Here is a 21,676-nt window from a genome sequence, read left to right as displayed (position 1 = left end):
TTCTGATACGGTCTAGGTCATGATTCGGCAAAGTTCTCACAGGTCTCACACAGAAAACAAGATCTCCTCACCAAGACATCAGAGACTTTTCCTGTGAATCAACCTTAACCAGGGTTCTGGAACGTTTACGGCAATGAAAGTAAAGTGACATAAAAAGTTCTCAGAATTCTTATATACAAAACAAGCTTACAATAAATTGGTGTTCCAACGATTTTAAGTAGGACATTGTAAGAAGCAATTCTTAGCCTTAAAGTTTCAACACGTTGTCTTAGCATTCCGACTAAATCAATTGCGACCTACTCGTACAGTTTTGCCAAGATGAAGTTAATAATTGAGAAGTACAAATACAAATTTGCAATATATGGCGCTAAGTTTCAGGGTTTTTTTTCTCTCTAACGCATTTAAAGAGAAGCGTAGTGACCTCTGGTCTAGGCCTCCAGACCGAGTATAGGGTGATGAAAATCATTCGCTAGGGGGTCTATCGCTGTCCTTATTCTCGTCCGCGATTGCGTTTGATATCGTAACCGATAACAGCATTCGGTTATAATCAGCAGATAAATGATATCTAAATCTAGTGTCTTCTTCTTTTTCCTTGGCACTACAACCTCAAGAGGTCTCGGCCTGCCATTTCTGGCTTACTGTGACTAAGTTTTACCCGTAGCCCGCCTCAGACACATTTATCGATCTTCTCGGCTGTGGTTTGATGTTTAAGAAGCTTCTTGTGTATGCCATTGATTGGCATGCTGGAGATGATAACTGTGGACGGTGATGTGATCGGCTGTCAACTATTTCTACTACCACACGAAATTACGATATCAACTATCTAGATACAAACTGATCAAATTAAAAACAAATGCAAAATTAGTTAACCTCATTGTTTAATCCTAACATTCAGGCAAATGGTTCAAGATATCTAACGCCTAGACAGAATGTTTGAGCTTTTGAATGTGATGGATCTCCATCATATAATGCTGTGTCCTACTCACAAGAAAAAAAGAAGAGGAAGAAAGTCCCAACATCCAACTTAAAGACCCGCAAAGACAAACCTTAAGATTTAATTGCTCAAAACTTGCTCAACACTGTTCGCAGCTAAACAAATGCATCAAAGCATGCTAATTCCATTCATATTTTAGGTAAGAACAATTTCAAACCAATCCATCCTAACATGACAATGAAATGTTCTGCTTAAGACACAATACAATTATAAGCAAACGAGCTTATCTTTTTCGTCGGTGAGCTAAGTATCCTCGCACAGCACAGCAGTATCCCAGCAGGCAAGCAAGCAAGCAATCGGAGTGAAAGTAATTGGGAAATTAAAAAATGGCTACCATCAATTTATCCGGCTTCCGGAAATTCGGTCGTTGCCGCCAAGATGAATCTGGTCGCGCGCACTTTTCCCTGCACCAACCATACTGTGTACCATACAGTATGCTGCTACAGTGTTTGTTGCCTACATTCGCAACAGCAAAAAAATATATATTCCCAGAATCAGGTTAAATTAATCGTTCCGGTTTAAAGCAATTTCGTCAGCACTCAGCTTTGTTGCTTCCTGTTCATGTTATTTTCGTTGCTATTGTTGAGCGTCTCCGCTGGGCTGGGTTTTCCAACGTCCTGGTGCAACCAAATTGCGATCCACTCTTCTGTCGGAGTAGTTGCATAGGTGGGGCAGATGAGATGCTAGGCGTTACCCACCCGCAACGTACACGAGCCCCGTTTCAGCACGAGTGCATCGTCAGAACTAGGTACCGTACGTAAGAGATCTCTCACTTTCTCGATGCAGCACCTAGAGCATCGAGTGAGACGAAGCATGTTGAAGAAATAAATTTTCTAATTTGCTGAATGTACATTTAGAACATTTTTCTGCACTCCAACGGGAGCCAAATTAAACCGAGGAATGTTTCTTGTTTGAAATTCTTCACCAAAGGATGGGGGGGCGCGAGCGGAGGCGAAAACCTCGGACAACCCGTAAGCAACAAAAACACCCCGGCCAGACGAACGAACAATCGGCTACAAAGTCTCATTCAAAGGCATATAAATAGTGCACGTACAGCACACATTATATGCAACACGGTACGGCGTACGATCGAGGAAGTGCGACCAACAAGTCATTGTTTCATTCGGAATCTTTTCGCTTCCTTCCTTTCTTGACCATCCCGAGATTCGCTAACGTTTGCATTCTTTTCCAACCGAAAACCGATCTTTTTACCAAACGCCAACAATGAACGATGAACGATTGCAACAAAACGCAAAGAGCAGTAGGAATAGTAGTTCCGGCCAGTGTACACCACGAACGGCTGATAGGATGCTGCTGCCGGGGACACAATCGGTGCAAGCTTATACGGAAGTATTGCTAAAAAGCAATGGAACTGCTGCTCCTGCACCTTATGGCGCACACACACACATACAAACCATTGCATAATATACACAATGAACAGGATCACTCTTAATCCTCGTTTAGAGTGAACGTCGGTACGGTAAGAAGCGCCTTCCCGCATTCGCATCCCCTGAATAGTTTTTCCTCTGTTTCAAGATCGTCCATTTTGGGGAGCTTTGGGTGCTTCTGTTCATCCCCCCCCCCTCCCCCACGCCCCATCCCTCAGCTGCATCTATCCCCGCTCCCCAACCGCATCCACAAGCAATACAGTGCGAGAATAGAGGGACGAACGAATTTATTTGTTTTCCATTTCCAGACTGCATCCCCAACACACAACGCTGGTCGTCCTCGCCCGTCCGTCTCAATGTCCTGTCATCGTTGGTATATTTCCATCAGCGTTATTCCCTGAGCAACCCAAGTCCTATGACGACTTTCCCATTTACCGTCCACCATTTTGTGGTACCATCTTGAGTTGGTCTCCAACGATAGATAATTTGATATTCTCCTGGCAAGCATTTGCTCGCAAACGTAAAAGATCCTGGCATCCCGAAATCACTGTTCCTCGTCACACACACATACACACACATACACACACACACAAGCAAACAAACAACACACGCGCGTGCTGCTTCTTCTTTGCTCCGCACAACTTTCCAAATTTCCGTTTGCCGGTTTATGCTGACGACCGTACCATATCGTGCACCGGGGAGTTGCCACTAAGGGGTGGGGGGGGGGGGTGAGCAAAACCGTTTCGGTCGGGAAAAACTTGTCAACGAGGACGAGTCTCGTCGAAAGCTTGCGTATCTTGTGCTCGCAATTGTATCCATCTGCCATCTGCCAGGCACACAATGATTCTTCTTCACAACAAACTAACGATTCAAGGGTCCCATCCATCCAGTCCTGTCCCTTCTCGTCACCTCTATCAATTGTTGGCCCTGCCATGGAGATGAACCTCAAAATCGATAACGTTTGCATAGTTTGTAAAGTGCATTAAAAACTCTACACTCACACAATCACACACACACACATCCACAATCATCTAAGTTTGACCTAATCCATTCTTTCTTCCCCAACGACGATTCCCCGAGAACGATGAAAGGATCGTACTGCACATAATGCTGCATGCTCGCAGCGTTCCTTCCGTTTTCCACAAGGACACTCGCAATCAGTCTCGTCTGAATGGCTGCAGGGTTGCGGAGGCAACCGAGGCGCATGATTGTATTTCGTTTCTCGATTTTCCACAAACAGACCGGATAAGCAGGCAACGGGTTGCCTGTTTGGCATAATTTCGTTTACGCACGCAGTTTATGCATGGGGAAACGAAACAGTTTGCATCAATCAGGGAATGCATAATAATTACGTCATAATGATAAGCATCGTGACAAATGGAGCGCGTCTGGTATCGATTAGATGATTCAATCAGTACCGCCGACTATACGATTGCGAAATTAATTATTGTATCAATGTGAAGTGGCCAACATTCGTTTCTCTTTACTTCCGAATCAATCGGTAGCTGTGATAATATTCCTCTATTGGGTGATACCCGATAGTACGCCATCAGGGCATATGCTTGTTAAGGAATTCCCTTTTTTTATTGTCCTTAAACCAAACAGTAGGACTTTTATAAATAATTTAAATCTCCTTCGACTCTGTCACTAAAACCTCAATCAAGAGCTCTCGGCCTGTCATAACTGGCTTGCGTGACCTAATTTACCCGTAGCAGGACAATCAGTGCTGCTTAAAAGCTTTTGTTCAAACAGGGATTGCTAAAGAATAGGTCTACTTTTGAAACGACAAATACTCGCCAAAATCATTATGGCCTAGCCTTATGTTTCGTAAGTTCTTCACATCAAAGCACACTACCACTGTTCACTCCATTTTGCTCACGATTCGTTCTGGCCGTAAACTGTAAAAGTTAAATGACGAAAACTTATTTAACTTGCGAGAATTTTTACTCCAAATCGTGACTTTATGACATCGCAACATGCAACTCGACGCATACACCCGGACGACGCTTATCTGACCCCATGGCACTCCAATACCCTTCGGCCGGCATAAACTCAGCTATACTTTTGCCGGCATAAACGTGTAACACATTCCAAACACGAACACTTGTGCCCTATCATCAAACGCTTTCAGAAGTGTCTTCCACGTACCGCATAAAGCTATCATACGTCCGAGAGCGTATGTTCGGTGCCATTCCACGGCGACAGTAAAGGTCGCGATGCACCGGCGGCTGCTCAAATATGTGACCTGCTTTTCGGTGAAATTACACTTTAAACTATTTAGCCCCGCATCGCATCACTCTGCTCTCGGGAACCACTTCAGCGACATCGGTTTCATCTACGTGGACAACGTTCGCCCACTGGTGTTCATTTATTGCGGCAGAATGGTACGTGCGGCTTACGTGGAAGAAAGAACCGAACAAAAAAAAAAAAAGCTAAACTATCACGACTCTTTTCTGACTTTCTGTTCCACAACAGCACCACGTTCTTTAATCTAACACAGGGTATATGCATTTGAAATTGAAGCAGAAGAAGAGCACAGCTAAGTGACGCTTGGCCAAACTATACCACGACGGAAGCAGGCTAGCGAAGTGACAAGTTCACACCGGTTCACCCGGCCAACTCGTTGCTGCACCACCGCTCCGGGTGCACACGGCACACAGTGCGAAGCATTTTAATGCGAAATCAAGACTTTAATTACTTGCCCGCACCGTTATTGTCACCCTTCGCAAGCCGCCTGTCTACTACATGCTGTAACCACGACCCACGAGCTTTTCCTACCGAAAGGAAAACGTTGAGAACATCCTTTCCCTATCTCCAATCTTGGTTCCTATCCTCACTGCTGAGGTCAATTTCTTGCGCTCCTGTCAAGCTTAACTCTTGCGGCCTGTGACCATTTTAACTTACCCAAAAGCTTCCCTCAACCCACAACTTCCAAGTTCCGGTTTTCCAACTACTACGAGAACAGGAGCTGTGCAGAGAAAACTCGAGCACACCACACCATGCGCCGTGACACTATCACGACGATTCGATCTGTACCACCGCCACCACCACCGGCAGTGTCAACCCCGGTTACCAGCAAGTTCGCTAACTTGATCGTGATACACATACACGCGGCACGGCATAGTGTCGCCCTAACTAAGTCCGATGGTGTACGGGATAAATTTGTGCAACTTTACATTGTTTTAATAAACTTTTGCTCACACAGCTGCACACGGAGCCGCGACCACAGAGCGAGGTCCCACTGCGAGGTCCCACACCCAAGCACCATGCGGCGGAGCTTTGGACGAGAGACATCCTAGTGTAGTGTCCGTCGGTTCACTCCGTGTCAGCAGGATTCACCTGGCACAGCTGGATGTCGTTAGCGCGTCCTGGAGGAAGTTCTTCCACCTGCAAAACACGGCAGCACACGGGGTGTCATCGAGACCTCGGCTCGGAAAATCGAGCAATGCCCGGTACGAAACAAGGGCTAATGTATGCACAGTTAACTTTTACTCCCACTGTTTAACGTGCAACGCGGCACGTACTCTCTACCACCCGAAGCACTTTACCATCGGCATAATTGGTCGCCGAGTTCTGCCACCGCTCTCCTGCTGCTGCCACGGGTTGGGGGGGTAAAAAGACGAGCAAAAAACTCGTACAACAAATCCAAGGTACTGGGTAAACGCGGCATCTACTCTGCACGATGCAGGAAGTACTTAAATGTAGGAAACCGCCTCCCGCCGGGCCACTTGTCTTTGGCCGGTCGGCCGATCTTCCCCACCAAGGCAAGCAGTTGGCCAATATGGTTGCAATCTGTAACGAGCATTTGATTCGATTTATGTGCACAAGGTGCTACACTTCCACCTTTTACAATATTCTTGGAGGCCGGATTCGGATTTCGGACGGAGCCGACTAACAACGACTGTAATTACCGCTTTTGTTGCATGTATATATGGATGCGATACAACTTACGCTGGGGCAGAAATGTTAATTCCAGTGACAAATAGTTGCTTACAATGAGCTCCTAACCTTTACATGCAACTCGGACAGAGTTCCACATTGATTGGACAAATAATAATATATTAGTTTGCGTTCATGCTACACACATACTTAAAGCATATAAAATTGAAGACGTAATCTGGTGCAGAACATTCGAAAGCATGTCCACAGAGAAATAAAATAGTGAAATAGGCTATATTTTTTATATTTTACCCAACCCCTGAAACTACTTTGATAATAAATTGGAAGCTTGCTTCATTTTTTCATACATTTGAAAATATGGTAGGTCAATCGGGAGCACGAGGCGACAGCGGTTCCTGTCTTAAAACTACAGGACGGGGGATCAAATCCTATCAAAACCGTCGCCTTCACTTATGCAGGACTGACTATCCAGCTACGGGTAAAATCAAATCATAGAAAGCCAGAAATGACGGGTCGAGACTTTTAGAGGTTGTAGTGCCAAAGAAGATGAATATTCTTTAACTACTATATGCCGGTGCCGGTCTTCTCTTTTTCTTCCTCTTCCTTGGCACAAACAACCTCTAAAGGTATCGGCCTGCCATTTCTGGCATTCTATGATTTGATTTTACCCGTAGCAACATATTCGGTCGATCTGATTTGGATTTTAAAATGAGAAAAATGGATTTTTATGCATGAAGTTCATTGCACTATACGTAGTCAAAAGTACGAACAATGCTGTATACTCAAGTCATCGCCTACATGGTTTTTTACTGAACGAATGTCAGGTGACTAGCTTGCCGAAACTTCTGCTACTACATTTGCTTTGCTTCGCATCACATCCCAACGCAGTTAAGAGAATCTATCGTGGAGCTCTAGAGGAAATCGTGAAACACTTACTCCTTTCACTTCATTCAAACTTCTTTCCACTTTAATTAGAATCAGACGAACAACAGACGGCCCTCAATGTTTCGTTAATCCATATGCAATTTTATGAGCATTCCGCTACGCTCGAATGGTCCCATCTTCGCAAAAAGGTCTTCATCTTCTGCGTACGGACGGAATTTAACCTGACCGTTACAAGCATCTCAATCGAGCATGACTCCGTACACTACGCAGAAGTAAATGTGATTGCCACTGCATTTTGCTTGACTTAATTTTACCTCACTTCTATAAAAAAAAAAAATTGCTGTATTAAAACAGTTCTTTATAGCTGAATCCACTGTGTTCGCCGAGAGAGTGCGATTAAGTTTGTTGCTGTCATAATACATTCTATTACAAAAGCATAGGAGTATGTATTGATTACCCCACATGGCGTTTGAAATGTCCGTGTGTTGTTTAGCTGGCCCGCACGGGTAAAGTAATGTCTGCTTATCAAACCAATCTGCATCTGCAAGAATGTTCCTGCACCATAACCCAGGAAAAAGCAAAGCGAAAAAAACTATAACTATTAAAAAATAGGTCGATCCCACGTCAATCTTACACTCCATTTGAATGCAGCTGCCATCGACAAGCAGCGCAAGCCAGCCAAGTTGAAGAAGAGCTTCGTCATCCTCTATCGCGCGCTAGGCGTGTGTCACGTACTATACGTCATCTAGCAACATGGCGGTTCGATATAGAACGCAGCATGTTCGCCACCGACTGACGAATGCACAATTGGCAGATTTATGCAAAGCTAAGTCATCTGCGGTGCCACCGGGACAATACATCCAATCATCTGGAGCATTTACACTCGGCGTGCGTATTGGTGCGCACATGCGTCACATGCAGCCACCACAGAACCCACCAATGTGCATACATAAAAGCCCGGCATGTTGCGTGATTGCTGGTGGCCGGCACCATCGACCCGAAACAGTCGTACGCACTGATGGCGTACTACTATAAATCATTATTCCGATTTAATTAACAATCAATATTCAAACATTAGCCGACGGCAAAGCCGTTCGGGCACAATCCACTGTGACATAGGCTACGGTTCGGTTCGGCTGTGCTGTTGTCGAGGTTCTTTTGCAAGCGGATTAGTTTCCTTCACACCTCAATCGCGTGTCCGTCCACCCGAGAGCACCCAGCCGACTTGGTGGCTACGTCCGAGCTCGCAGTTAGCAAGCACGGCGGCTTTCCCGTGTTTGAACAGAGTGACATCACGACCACGGTGGTCAACACGCATCCTACGAAAGCCTGTCCGTTGCCTGGATTATACTGACCGCGCGTTCAATACCCTTATTCGACTCGCATGAAGCCACGATGCCCACCAGTTAGGCCGGCTCTCCTGCCACTCCCTCTCTCTATCTCTCTCTCTCACTCACTCTCGTTCACTGATAGGTTCCGGTCAGGATGTGTACACAGCAACGACACCTATGTGTCTCCGGCCAAATAGAGTTGTTTAATGCTCGAGAATAATATATTTATAACGCCACAGGCTCATTATGGTTGGCCCAAGCAACAAGAATGTTCACGCAAGCAGCATTGGCGGGAACGGACGGATACCCAATTGCTGGATTATTGAAGGGGATTTAGGATTATCATTAACTCCATACCGAGCCAACCCTGCGGTGAACGAGAAAACGAGCCTAGATGCCGCGCAACGTGCGTTTGTGTACTAATAAGTGTTCATTGTCCGAATGGTTAGCGGACTGGTTTGCCGTTCATTAGAATAATTGAACCGCCGTTAAATTTTGAGGAAGAAATTAATTAATCATCAGCAGCATTACCAACCCACGTCGGCTTTCCAACTACCCGAATCCGACCCCGAACCACAACAAGACCACATCACATAGTAAGTGGTGAGGCATGCAGTAAGTGTACGGACAATCAAGCATGTATGGCTTTTGTGACTTAAGAATGATAATTTAGATATATCCTCGGCGAGACGAGTAAATTATGTTCACAAACTTGAAGCGAACTATACATACCTCTTATTTCTGTTTAGTGTTTTGTAGTCAAGCTAGTAGTTTCCTGAAAACAAAATAAGAAAAAGATTCCATCATAGTATTAATTTATTTATACACAGTAAATAATACTTCATTTTATCTACAAACGTAAGCAATATGGTCTGCCCGTCCTTGATGAATCGGAGTGTTACTTTTTACATTAAAAACACATTTAGGAAAATAACTTATTAAATAGGTTTACTTCAAGGTGACCATGTCTTGTAGGCGACAACTGTCCTTTACACGACAAGACCGATATCAAAACCCAAACATACCGAGTTTCATACTGGATATGGAAGCACGAGAGAACAAAAATTAAACTAGTCAGAAATGGTAGGCAGTTCGGTAGCAGAAATAATGGTGGCGACGGTCTTCACGCGGCAGGATTGGGAACAAAATCCCATCAAGACAGCCTCCACGTACGACGGACTGACTATCCTTCTTCCCGCCGAACGATGGGCTGTCATTCCTGAATTCCTATAATTTCATTTTACCCGTAGCTGGTAGCAGGATAGTCAGTTCTGCATAAAGGGTCTGGATGGGATTTGATCCTCGGTCCAGCCGTGTCAAGAAATGCCAGAAAGAGCAGAATGAAACCATTCGAGGTTATGGTGCCCAATAACTTAAAAGAGGACCTGAGTTCGTGTGAAGCAAGATGACAAAAAAATTAATTTAAACAAATTAATACCCACAATTAATGTACTTTAGTACATTATATGTACCAGCAAAAATTAATCAATTCTTTTTGCGTAAGACCGTACGACAGTACGCCATTTCGCTAACCTTCTCGTACTTTCTGGATTCAGCAGTAACACAGCCACTTTCTGGGAAAAGCACAAGTACGCGGTCTTTTGTGATGTGAACCTGCTAGGTAAGTTGCTTCCGCGACCCACAAACACTGCCAAGAAAGCTTTGCTCGACTGAACTTTGCTTCTGTTTTTCAATGTCACATTGCAAACACTGCAAACGTCCCCCAGGGCGGCAAAGTACTAAGCTCATTGGGTTTACCTCAATTACAGAACCGTCAATGAACCGTGCTTCGTCCTTTTATAGTTTCCGTGCACTACGCTACGGCGGACGGGTCCTTGGTAGCGCACTATTGAGAAGGTATCCTCGCTCCGTAAGCAGCACACTCTTTTGCAGTGCTCGAAATCACCAGCGCCACTGTGAGTTCATATAAATGACCTAGTTCAATTCTAACCTCGCTAGCTACCCACTAGCTTCGGTGGTTCAGACTGCGATTGCTTTCAAGCGTTGAGGAGGGAAAAATGTACACACCAGCACACACTTCCACCGAATGTGTGCTCCCGTTTGCTACAGTTCAGGTCCGTTCGCAATTTCATCGTAACTGAATGTTGAACGGAATGCATTCTAGCAGGACGAGCAGCACACCAAACCAACTACTCATCGCAGTCCACGCCATCGAAAGACCATATTCCATCGACCGCTGTACATTCACCCACATGAGCACATGCTCTTGCTTGCGCTCTGATGAACTTTTATATTACACAGAATTAGTTTTAATCATGGGGCCACAATTCCCCAGATATTCATCCAATGGTACAGCAGTCGGCTTTACAGTGATCGATCCATGCCACTGAATCTGAAGGGTGGCCAGCGCTCCCATGCTTCATCACATCTATTCACCAACAACATGTATTGAATGTATTTATTGTGCAGCGTTTCACCTCCTGTTTCAGTTCACCAATAATAATGCGTTTGTATCCACACATAAGGCGCTCGTGTAGAGCTGAATTTAAATTTGAATGAAAATATAACATTTTAAAAGTGTAGTACAGTAGCTGACATTTCGCGATTACACGATTTGCCCACTCAACAAAATGAAAAATTCAAACCACTCCAGCCTCGCACACACGCACACAAAAGGGTATAGAATGAAAGCACGCTGAACAAATTATAACCTACGTGTTATTTTAGAACAGAAAAAACACGCTGTCTAACCAACTAACAAATTATTCAAGCCGAGAATAAATGTGCGCTGCATGTTAGCAATATTTTCAACAAAGCGACAACTAAACACGCATTCCCTTCCCGGAGTCTTCGCCCAATGTTCCTCCTCCGCTCACTCTTCCCGCACAAAAAAAAAAAAACCCCGGCCAGTGCAAGGACATGCATCGTCATGCAAACGTGCCCGCGTGAAATGTCATCGAAATGAGACGAAACTTTTGAGCGACGAATAATAATTTATCACATGTTAACACACGACTATTCAAGAGCGCACTTGAGCTACCTTACCCCCCCACTCACACACACACACACACATACACATACACACACGTCATCAAGTGGGAAAAAAGCGGTGCATCTGGGGAATCTGAACGGCGAAATTGGGACACGGCAAGTGAACTGACTCGTGTGCTATGAAAATATAAAACGCTCCTTCGCGCCAACGGCAAAATCGTGCCAACTAAAGCAATAGAAATGTATGCGCGTCAGGAGACGGTGGTAGCACTTTACCGAGCGATATACGCCTGTCCTATGCCGAAGCGACACTATCTAAAACACAGCGTATCAGATGGCCCTTTTGCAGCAGTGGCGTTAACGCTTGCCATTCGGTAAACTCTTCCTCCGACTATGAAGGTTCCGGCCCAGGCCGCGTGTGTCCCAATGGTCAACAGCGCGCAACCTTAGAAGCGTTAGCGTCAACGGCTCGACCGGGAATTGGACAAGGTTGCTACAAAACGCGACCATCCAGCATTGGCTGGCGATGCTGGACCACGCTCGCTCGCCAGGATCGAAAACAGCTCGCACTCGCAAACCCATTTAATCCGATAATTACATTAAAATTTTAATTAAAACTTAATTCAATCTCGGCACCGCTCACTCACTTGCTACAGAACATTTCACCTCGGTGTCGGTGTCGTACGGCCGGGAGCCTCTGCCTAATGTAGTACACACCAATATCTAACTGTCGCGCCAGGGGTTAGCGAGCAAGCAGGCAAACCGTCGTCCAGATTATGTAGCTACAATCAAACGCACATGTGAACGCACTGTACTGGACAAACATGCTCATGAAAAGACATGAAGCGTATAAGATATACTATTGCAAGACACTGAAGCAACCATATTCCAAGCTATCCTTTTCACACAGACAGGACCAGGCTAAAAGACGAACTATTGCTAAAAGACACAGACGTAGGAGAAATCAAGCGCAGCTAAGGTATGCTTGGGTTGGTCCAGTTTTGCAGAAGCCAGAAGCGACTTCACGCGACAGGACCAGGTATCGAACCCAACTCCCGACACGCAGCACTTCGTAATAATCAACTCGGAATAAACAATTCGGAATAATCAACTCACGGATGCCAACAATCACTAGCCAAGAACTTCCGAGGTTCCAAAAACAGAGAGAAAATTTTATACAAGAAGCATCAAACTATTTTTAAAAAAATCATAATTGAACATTCCTTTGTTACTATTGTGCATCAAAAGAATTCAAATATGTTGTTACATCAAACGGAGGCTTAACACGTCTCGCAAAAAATTAAATCAGCGAATATTTCTCGGTAAACCACTGCAATCTCATCGCTTATATAGTAGCGGAATGAAAAGAATGACTACTATCCATACAATTAATTCTCCATTTCAATCTGCCACACTGCACACCACACACGATCGCAATTTCATATCCGGACTGTTGACTATTAATTGTGTTCTTGTACAGTTGAATAAATTAACATTCCCGCCGATACACAGCCACACAAAGGATCAGGTAGAAACTAATTTATCATTCGACGAGGATGTATCACCACACAAACAGAAAGTTGGACATGATTTTTGCACTACACCTATCATTGGCCAAATCAGAGCAGCAATGTTTTTCAAGTGACAAATTAAGCAACCTGTCGTACAGCTGTAAGCATACCCAAAGCAGGATGAATCCGTTTCGCTTTGTCCAAAACGAATAACTCCCGGTAATAATCGAATTCGCAACCCTATTGAATATCGCAATGTATCTGCAGTTTTTGTGCTCCAGTGTCCACCAAACTTCGCCAAAGTCGGATACACATCCACACACACGCCGAAGCTGAATGGACACACGAAAACAAAGTTATGTTAATTTTCATTCCAATAATCAAAAGTTGACCCACATTCTGGCGATACTCTCATTCCATCACATCCATCGTCCTCATAAACTCTGTTTTTACTCGTCACGAACAGGCCACGTGTTCTTCGTGTTATCCTATCGGGGCACTTTAAGCGAACGGCTGCTACCTACACACAGATGCACATGCAAAAAGGGCACGCAATTAGCTGTGGTGAACCACGCTTATGTGCACTGCACTACTTAAATGGTACGGTGAGTAAATACTGCTACAACCGCTTTTACCATGGCTGATTACACATTCGATCGAATAGTCGATCGATTTGCGGTCAGTCAGACAACATAATGTTGTGTCTGTGGCTAATGGTCTAGCAGGGACCGGGCTAAGGGGGTTCACCTTTGGAACTACGCACGCTGATATTAGTACCACGTTACTGCGCATGGAATTGTGTGGTTTACTTTAGTTTTGAATGTATTTCTAATGTACATCACAATATTAATTTTTCTACTGATAACATAAAATGGCCCTAATAGGTTTTATTGAGACCATGCCTGTACTATATATTTCGTAAATTGTTCAAAAGTACACTATTCGTTAAAAATTATTTGTTTGAGCGCATCTGCTAATTGGAACAGTTTTAAAAATTGTAATGAAAAGTCGTATTTTTTAACATTTCCTTCAATCAATGCAGCAATTGCATACTCGGCTACAGTTGCTTTTTATCAGAATTAGCGGCAAATCGCCGCAAGTAAAACAGTTGAGCACTAGCAAAATAAAGGGGCCATAATTACCGATAAAAACATAACACACCACACACATACACCACGCTGGAAGGATCGGAAAGGAGCCAAACCGAAATTGGCATTCCATTCTGTCATCATGGTTTAGCAATTACCACTCATAAATTACGAAGTATTTCCTGCTCATAGCCGCTGCAACCACGCGCCAACTAGCACCCGGAACCATATCTCATCCTTTCCCCTCCACTCACTCAGATAACGTGTGGCCGGGACGATTTATCTGCACCACCCACGCGATTCGACTGCGTACAAACGTCAGTGTCACGGGAATTGTGAACGAAGTGATATTGAAAAACTGAACAACTGAAGAAGAAAAAAAAAACATGGCGCACACTCTCACACACAACTGATGCAAAAAGGATACCGCGAACCTCGGATGAGACAAACTGGGCACGAAACGGAAGCAACTAAATGGTGAAAACACCGACACAGAGAGATGATTAATGGGGAAAATATGTTATGCTTTTTGTCCCGCCATTTTCCAACGTCTCACAGCTCTGTCTGTCCGCACCCCCCTCCCCCCCCTCCCAAACTATGCGGAAACCCATAGCCCGCCGTACCGAACGGCTATTCCGACTGGTTTATCGTCCCCAGATTCATACCACAAGATAATCGAGCAAGATAATGAATGGGATGTTTAGCATGAAAATTTCCGCTAATTTCTTGGGATGCTGGCATGATGGAAAAATATTCTAGCGTAATGAGATGCATGCCCAGTTAACCTGGGCACACGTTGGAACGAGCAACACGTTGCTGTTGCTTCTTTATACCATTATTTCTTAATCATTATCTATTATCATTATTGTCTTCCGTTGTGTCAACAGCTTACGGTGTGGCGAGACTGTTGTATAATAATTTTTAATTGCAAACAAAATGGTGCAGTGGCACTAGCAGCCAGTAGAATAATTTAGTTTGTTTTATATTCAATTCATACTTTTCTTTAAATTTCCCTCGGCAATTAAACATATAAAACACGCAGAGGTGATATATAGATAGGTGATCACCTAAAACTTCACCTATCTTGGACTTAAAGTCAGCAACGACAATAACATACACGAGCTATATGATGTAGAGATGAAAAAAAAAATTCTTTACAATCCTATCTTTCCTGATACACCTCAAACAATTGCCATCAAGATTCGTCTCGTTAAACAATCGCTATGATGACTAACAACTCGCTCAAGAGATTAAGAAGAATTAAGAAGGAATTTGGGCCTACCATGCCTCCTCTGTCCGTGTGAACGGCCAAAAAGGACTTTACGGGCTGGGTCGTCCGGTGTCATTCTCATGATATGACCAGCCCAACGGAGCCTAGCGAGTCTAATTCGCTGCACGATGGTGAGATCATCGTACAGCTCGTAGAGCTCGTCATTGTAGCCTCCATTATCTTAAAATGCAGTACATACTCGAAACCAGGTATCATTCAGTATAAAGATAGGAGGTCCATCACGAAGACGACGTGAAGGAACATAAAGAGGTATGGAAGGCTGAAGAAAATTATAATGCGATTAGAAACTCAAACAGTTCTAGAATTCTATATGAAGAGTTGATGTACTTCATTCAATAGAAAGATTTATACCATTCACTCACTTTTACTCAGTACGTACAACACTAGTACGATGCTTGGCTCCGGTAGGATGGTTATGTCATGAGAATGACACACGACGACCTAGCCCTTAAAGTGTATTTAGGCCCGACACATGGACCGAGGAGGCGTGGTAGGCGCAAACTAAGATGGAGTAATGGCGTCAACTCAAATTTGACTTCAGAGAGCCTGCAATGACGTACGAAATATTCCTAACAAATGTACTATTTCTAGCATCTCAAACACGACAACATTAAATCATACAATTACACAATTCAACTAACCCTCATTACTATTCAAAAAACTACGGAGGTAATCCATTTTTGCAAAAGCAGTCCAAAAAAAGCCTGACCACGGTAAACGACTAATGCTGATAAGCATTTTCGACTATAAAAGTAACGGCACAATGAGTTTTATTTGCAATGCGAGTGAAATTGCCGGTGCGAACGAAACATTAGCCATAGCCGTAAATGACTTGATCGTTCAACATTCTTACGCACAGGCATGCAACGAATGGAACAAACGCTTAACCCAATCAAATCCGTCAAAGCCGTTAAACGGTTCGCTCCTTCTTGCCCAAATGCCTAAATTCGAATGCCAGCTGCCTGCCTTGTGCCTGTGCGTTCTCCTGTCCAACATCCTGCGACGGATACCAATCACATTCTCGTTACCATCCACAGACACTGTGTTTCGGCACCCGGCTTCTAGGAACAAGTAAGGCGTTTCAACAAAACCGTGACCTTCTGTAACACCATCGAGCTGAAACACGAACACACGTACGGAATTAAATACAATTTTCCCGGCCCAACGCTTGGCATGATTTTGGCACACACACACGCCATTTCCCATGGCGAATGTTCACGTTCTTTCACGGCCGGCATGATTCTTCGCCTCGGTATAAATACAGCCCAGTAATCCAGCAACGCAAGTGGCATACGATCGGTTTTTAACGCAATATAACCTATCGAAGATAGAATAGGAGAGTAACACCCAGTTGCCGCCTCCCACCACTCTGTTTTTCTTCAAGCACGTCTTCACTCTAAACGTCCATCAGAATGAGGATATCTGTATTGACCTTTCTCTCTCTCGTAAAACAATTCGTCCGCATTCGTCGACGAACGTGTTCCAATTCAGGCATGTTCAGACATTGCACCATGTGCAAAACTTCCATCGTCCAACCTTCTCTACTGCTAACACTACTACTACTACTACTACTACTCCTACTACTACTGCTACTTCTGCTAACTACTACATATTTAATTTGGGCTTTCCTAACGGCGACCGCGACCCAAAAGAATTGGCCGAAAACCAGCTGCGTCAGATTCGTGGAGTGCAAAATCGCACTCCAATAAAAAAAGAAATCCCCATCGTTATCGAACCTTTTTCTACTACAAGACTTCTACACGACCATTGTTCGACTCCGCACTCTGTCAACCCTGCACAGAAACGAGTTTTCCCCCATCTAACGTTTTTCCGGCTGCTATCTACCGGAGCCGCCCTCGCCATCGCATGGTTTAATCGGAAAATCTGGTAGTAGCACTACGGCACCCCTAAAAACATGCGCCAGAATGCTTCCGTTATGATTCATAATGTTCGCCGGAAACACCCGTGTGAGTGTACACTCCTCCTGCCTAAAACTATCTCATCCAAACCCCTCACAACGGCGCAAAGACGGCTAACATTGTCGGAGGAGGGTGAGAGTACGCGGTACGATTAGCTTCTTTCCGGGAGACACCGATGGTTGTAAGACGATGTGTAATCGAGCAAAATTGGCTTTTGCTTTCGCCTAGCAGGGCAAAAGCTTATCAACACAGTTATCCTTCTTCGCCACACATCCCGGCCCCGCCAAAACATGACCTCACTCATCCGGCTGTAGGACATAGGACACGAAAAACAACGACAGAGCTACCTTCGCTAACTCGTTTTTCCTATCCTTGAGGGTTACGCTTTACAGAAATTGCAGCCACTGTCGGCCAATCTACCACTTCGTTAGTTATGGCGTTAGATATGGGGAGAAAATATTTATTAGACTCTAACGTACGAATTATAATTTATGGTTTGAATGTGATTGCATATCCCTCTCCACTACCTTCTTCCCGGCGACAAGTTGGGATTGCATGAAAAGGGGTTTTTATCACGACGAACCATTCAGAAAAGCGTCCACCACATCAAAACATGGACTGGGCAGAAGCATTCTTCCCTTTCTCACGATTCAATTGTTGGCTGGCACTGAGGTTATTATACGGAAATTCTCCGATCTTTTTTCTCGATTACAAAATGATGATGAAAGTATGACAGTTTTTCGCTCACAGGATACGATCAGGACCACCTCCTCGGTACAGGCAAACAATTTTATTCTATGTCACCGGAACACTACATAAAACAAACTCCCCTTTCTTGGAGATTGTCAACATCACTCGTAAAGCTACTTCAGGAAGATGTTATTAATTCCATTTTCTCGTACTATAATTTCATTTCAATTCTTATCACCCCGGCACCACAACTCATCAGCATCAAAGCCCCACCATCGGGCCAGTTGTTCGACCCACTCAAACGTTCACAACATCTGCTCGTTATCCCGTGGGCGATCTTTTGTTTATAAATTTATCACTCCTGTCCAATCGCCTTCTTTCGCAATCATCCGACTTCAAGTGCTTCTCTCAAAAGCGCTTGCCAACTCTTTGGGTGGGGTTTCAAGCTTTCAACCCCCAGCGAAAAACAACAGCGACAAAAACACTCCAGAGCACAAGGTTCACCCAAAAGCAAATTTCTTCCAACAAACAATCGTTACGGTTCCGATGACACGTTTCGGCACAGGCACTGAGACTTAGTTTTTGGGGTTTGCTATCTATCTGAAGCGCACGTCAAAGCAATCGACCAGTCAAAGGCTTTGGACCTTGTACTAGTTGGGAGTTGGTCAGTTTGGGTTTTGTTTAATGGGTTACCAGAGTTGGAACCTTTTGGGCAGGGCGACCAAATAGCCGGTGACACAACATTACATGCCGGTTCGACGGTGGTTTTTCCTGGATGTTACATTCTAAAAGTGATAATCACACTCCCAGGACAGGACAACACACCTCATGTAGCGGGAAAAAGCATGAGCCCGGGCGCTTTTATAATATGGACGAAGCGGAGGTTTTTTATCGTAGGACACCGAAAACAATCTCTGAAACCATCCTCAACACTAACACATGCAAACGGAAGGAAATATTGGGAACGGACAACTCGGCCCTGTCCTTTTGTGGTGCCCCATCGTTTAGAGTCACCCTTGGTTATTTTGTCACCTTTTTTCCAGGTGAACGAACAAACTCGGACTCGGAAAGTTTTCTGCTCCTATCAGTGGTTTCCAGTGCCGCACAGTAGATTCTAAAAAGCAAATAGTTTCTTCCGGATGTCGGGCGGATCGAAATAACTTCGGTTACACCGCCCATGCCCGCCGGAGGCTCCACACTGCAGGTAGTACAAACTCGCCCTTCAGCAGAACGATACAAAATCACGCTAGTATAGGGCATGGAAGACGCCTAGGGTCGTATGGACGCAATCACTAGCTTCTCGAAAGTGTAGCTTCCACGATTCTACCAAATATCAAATGTAGTCTTGCTTGACGCGTCACACACACACACCCTTCCTTTCGCTGCGCAGACGGAGAAAACCCCAAAATTATGCAATACTACATCAGAGGAGTCGTCTCGCAACAAAATTGGCGCACACGATGACATAGACAAAACGAAAACGGTATGAAAAATGAACCAACGGCAATAATGTAAACCATCAAGCAAGACACGAAATATTTACCCTCGGGGGCTGGCAGACTACAGTTTCACATTTTTCTACGGACTTCTCAGCCCGTCACTAGGTGGATCCACCTTTCATGCCCTCGATCCCTCGCTAACAACGCATCTTAAATCTCTTCCCCCTTGCCTCCCCAGGATCGCACCGAAACGAACAAACGACCAACCGCCCGAACCGTGCAACGGGCCAAGAATCAACGTCCTGAGAGACGAAGCCATCATCGGCCAGAAGTAGCAGCGAGTCGCCACAGTTAGAAGTCCACTCACTTTTCGTTGCCCTTGAGCGAGTTCATGTTTCCTCGGAATCCCGGCGAACGAAAATATAGCCAACCATCCGGCACCATCGAAATGGCACGGAACGAAACGAATCTCTATGGTCCAGCCGTTTCTGTCACACCGAATGACAGTTAGGCTGTCAGTCAGTCAGCGTTCGGAGACCGGCACTCTCCTAGCCCGAAAGCAAAGAAACCGAGCCCAGTACACAGATTTTGAAACGTCCACCAGGACTTTATCCTTCAAAACACACACCGAAGCGACTTACGAGGGGGCGAGGAATACAGCTCCGACGTAACCGATGAAGCTGTGCGATGAACGTCTCAAGCAAACTTCGAGATGGGAGAACACAGAAAAATATATATGAAATTTTCCAAATATATCCCTTCTTTTCAGCCAGCACACGAAACTATATGCAAAGCGGCACCATTCAGGGTTTCTATAAAACGGTTCGTACGACCACCGGCTTCTTCGTCTGCAGCTCGTCCCATCCAAACCCGTCCCATAGCAAAATATTTCTTATCTCCATGTGAAAAGAACCTGCTGCCTGTCACCAAGTGCCTTCGACACTACCATTTACATAGTACGAACAGATCAGTAACACACACCGACCGTACAGAAAACGGAAAACTCAACAACTAAGAAAAGCTCTCGAGTCTCGGGTCGTGCTGCTGGTATGGTCCTTGTTCGCAACATCCCATTCGCAAACAACGCCCATTTTCGTCTCCTTATCACTGTACTCGCGCTACTGCTACTGCGATGGTGGTAATAAAATGATTCAATAATGCAAATCTAATATATTTACTCGTTAATACATGCCGCTCGTGCCTACGCACGGCGAGCTAGCGCTAGCTGAACTAATGCTCCGCTGCGATAGTCTGCTCAAAAGTTCAGCTCAACGCAAACAGATCCTTCAGTCGGCGGCGCTAGCTTTCGAACCATATGGTCCTTTCCCGCCCCGCCTTTCCGTAATATAGATATATTACGCCTCAAGGAAACGTAACGTAACAACACACGAAACACTAAAACTAACGTCACGGCATCGAGGCATCATTCGGTAATACACTCCCACCTCGTTAGAGCGTACCGTTGATAGCGGGCACTACATTAACTTCATGGATTTTACACGTCAAGCTAACATTGCTGCCCGCACTGCTACAGCAAAAGGATTTCACGGTTGATCGTGGAGAAATTTATTCTCCATATTGTTAAGAATTCGCTACATGGCTGCTGGCTAGGCGACCTCGCTACAAGCATCGGTCAGCACACGGTGCGCTAAATATTTCCACCTACTGGCAAGAAAGCGCCTGGCACAGACGCGTGAGTTTGAGTGCAATTTTCTGGGGATTAGCTTTTGATAAATTTGTAGCGTCAGAAGCGCAACGAACGATGCGAAAACACCATTAGTGGAATAGAATGGGATGGGCCGGCCGGCCGCCCGTTTGATAGGCATGCCGAGATTCTCCCATATCGTCGCATTTGCACCAAAAGCTGCCATGCCTGGAGAGCCATTGTTTGATTGCACATAATTCAAGCATAATAACGTAATCAACATCATCAGCGAGCACATTCAAATGTGCCTTTGTCTAACTGCTCAAGGAGCTGAGGAACTGAAGACACTATTGGTTCTACTAACATTATCCCGAGCGGGAGGATATTCATTCACCTAAACCACTTACGTTAGAACATACGAGAGCCTACTTCTCGAAGGTTAAGGATTTGCTGCATGAAACAGGGTATAAGACGTTTACAACATAAGGATTCTTCATAACAATATTGTTATTAAAAACGTCTGCTAAAAAATCTCCACAGAAATATCTTGTAACACTTTTAATTTAGCAAACTGCTATGCATTACATTTGTTGGAACATTTTTTTTTCTTTTTAAAAATCGTAACCTTTACAGCGTTGCTACT

At 44.7% G+C, this 21,676-nt stretch overlaps 1 protein-coding gene across 8 annotated transcripts in view; it reads right to left on the bottom strand.

Moving 5' to 3' along the window:
- Positions 1–21,676, bottom strand: part of LOC118511175 (tyrosine-protein phosphatase Lar) — a 242,242-nt gene that overhangs the window by 185,632 nt on the left and 34,934 nt on the right. For all 8 annotated transcript variants that reach the window (XM_036053921.1, XM_036053928.1, XM_036053924.1 and 5 more), the window contains one exon: positions 9,231–9,273. The gene's annotated coding sequence lies outside the window, so the exon portion shown is untranslated. The remainder of the gene's footprint in view (positions 1–9,230; positions 9,274–21,676) is intronic.

Source organism: Anopheles stephensi, chromosome 3 (assembly GCF_013141755.1).
Source record: "Anopheles stephensi strain Indian chromosome 3, UCI_ANSTEP_V1.0, whole genome shotgun sequence".
Lineage (NCBI taxonomy): Eukaryota > Metazoa > Arthropoda > Insecta > Diptera > Culicidae > Anopheles > Anopheles stephensi.
Note: the sequence above shows the minus strand (reverse complement) of the source record. Positions and strands in the feature narration are given on the sequence as shown.